Here is a 2,547-nt window from a genome sequence, read left to right as displayed (position 1 = left end):
GTTGCTGCTGATCCGTTGCATGTTGCTGATCTGTTTCATGTTGCTGCAGATCAGTTTCATGTTGCTACTGATCAGTTTCATGTTGCTGCTGATCAGTTTCATGTTGCTGCTGATCACTTGCATGTTGCTGCTGATCAGTTGCATGTTGCTGCTGATCCGTTGCATGTTGCTGCTGATCTGTTTCATGTTGTGTTCATTCGTGCTCATCTGCTCACTCAGACTCATGTTCGTGCTGCTGTTCAGTTGTTGTTTTTATCTTGTTAGTGCTCAGTGTGTTCTAGTTGTTTTTCTGAGTTCATATCTTAGATCAGGGTCTGCAGCCTTTACGATCAAAAGAGCCATTCCTGTCCCTTTGTTCACTAAATTAAACGTGTCCAGAGCCACAACACCTGCTACAACTGGGATTCTCAACTGGTGGCCCACGGACCACTTGAAGTTTGTTGGAGGGCGCTTTTCTGGACAGTAGTGTTTATAAAAGTAAAAATATCTAACGATTTTTAACATTTATTGATATTTTTACGCTCCAAGACAAAAACAAAAGACAAGATTCTTGTAAAGAAGGAAAAATATTTAGTTTTTGCCCAGTTTCTAAAAACTAAAACAATAAATTGCATTCTTATGTTTTTTTATTATTATAGAAAAATTACGTGTCCTACTTTGAAGAAATAAACCTTAAAGTGAAAGTGAGTATGTTTTACTCCTTGTTTCTAGTATTCATATATTTGCTAAATAAATTGCAGGAACACGACTAAAACTAGCCCTTTTAGTCGTTATAACCAATAAAATTCTGTTTAGTTTCAGTTGTGGTCAACGCTGCAGAGGGACCAAAGAGCCGCATGTGGCTCCAGAGCCGCAGGTTGCAGACCCGTCTTAGATCTTATGACTGTTTTTATTTACAGTTTATACTTTTGTTGGATGTATCTGGGACCCCGAGTACATAATGTCGTTCCACCTCGTGTACCACGTGATGTGAATGACAATAAAGAACCTTGAATCCTAGAATTAAATCAGCTGACAGGTGTTTACAGTTAAAAGTATTTTTTTAAGTCTAGCATATTCTAAAGTATTTCTTTTAGCGCATGTGCAACTGAGCTGACGGTACGGATCGTGCAGTGACAGGACCTCTGGTGTTCAGGAGGATGCAGTCAGAGGGTGGGCAGGAAACAGGAAGAGAACTGAACACGGAGTTTCAAAATAAAGCTCATAGATACTCTTCAGAATAAGAGTCTAACCGTTAGTGTTTCTGTGGGGCTTTAGAGAAGATGATGTGTTGGCAGAAATCATTCTGGATGTTCTTCTGGTTCTAACAGAACATTAGCTCCACGGTTACCATGGCAACCTGCTGCTGCTAAAGCCCAGTATGAGAACGTATCAGGTCCCTTAAGGAAGAACAAAACTTTGTTTTGATCCAGCTGACCGTTACATTTTAAAGTTTAAAAACCGATCCAGAGACGAGTCTCAGACTGAACCAACACCAGGACTCTAATCACAGAGCTGGTGACCCAAACAGGAAGTGGCATCAAACATCACACACCTCCTTCCTGTAAGGATCAGTAAAACTACAGTTGGCCCGCGTCATTAAAACATGTTTGTTTTTTCCCGACAGCAGAGTTCCTGCAGAACCAGCTGAGTTCTCCGTCCTGAAGTTCCACCCACAGTCCAGTTGTTTACGTCTCATCATTTACACTTTACAAAGATCAACATTTTCTAAACGTTTGGTTCTGAATAAAATCATCACAGGCTGCTCACATTTTCAGGGAAACTCAATTCCCCGAGGTTTCCCAGATTTTTTAATCCTGAAATTGCAGGACATATTTCAGTCACAGGAACCTCTCAGAACTGAAGGTTCTCAGGTGGCAGCACAGTCACATTCTGACAGGAAGTAGACCGCAGCCTACGGTACGAGCACACGGCAATCATTCCTAATCGTTATACTGTGGAACATCACATACTAGAAAACTACCGTAGACAATCAGCGAGGACACGTCCTCTGTAGAAGAACAGTGTCTCCACGCATTACTCAAGGACGGGGCCCCGCCACGTCAATGGAACTGAGACCTGCCTACCAGAACAAGAAGCCAGGGGGTGTTTCCTGATTTAATCACTAGACCAGTGGTTCCCAACCTATTTTCATCACAGTGGACCCATACTGAGAGATTGTTTTGACCGAACAGACAAGGAGCAATAAGTGGCTGGAAAAAGGAAATTGAGCTGGAAGACCAATTAACACTAATTAGGTCAATTGACAACATGATTGGGTATAAAAAGAGCTTCTCAGAGTGTCAGTGTCTCTCAGAAGCCAAGATGGTAAGAGGATCACCAATTCCACCATTGTTGCACAGAAAGATAGTGCAGCAATACCAGAATGGTGTTACCCAGCGTAAAATAGCAAAGACTTTTAAGTTATCATCATCAACCGTGCATAACATCATCAAAAGATTCAGAGAATCTGGAACAATCGCTGTGCGTAAGGGTCAAGGCCGTAAAACTCTACTGGATGCTCGTGATCTCCGGGCCCTTAAACGTCACTGCACCTCAAACAGGAAT

The 2,547-nt window shown here is 42.0% G+C and overlaps 1 protein-coding gene across 1 annotated transcript in view; it reads left to right on the top strand.

The window, feature by feature from the left end:
• Positions 1-2,547, top strand: part of wdr33 (WD repeat domain 33) — a 26,678-nt gene that overhangs the window by 18,603 nt on the left and 5,528 nt on the right. The gene's annotated exons all lie outside the window — the stretch shown is intronic.

The sequence above is a fragment of the Nematolebias whitei genome, chromosome 9 (genome assembly GCF_014905685.2).
Source record: "Nematolebias whitei isolate Nwh7 chromosome 9, NemWhi1, whole genome shotgun sequence".
Taxonomy (NCBI): Eukaryota; Metazoa; Chordata; class Actinopteri; order Cyprinodontiformes; family Rivulidae; genus Nematolebias; species Nematolebias whitei.
The sequence above is the reverse complement of the archived record's forward strand: the minus strand, read 5'-3'. Positions and strand labels throughout refer to the sequence as shown.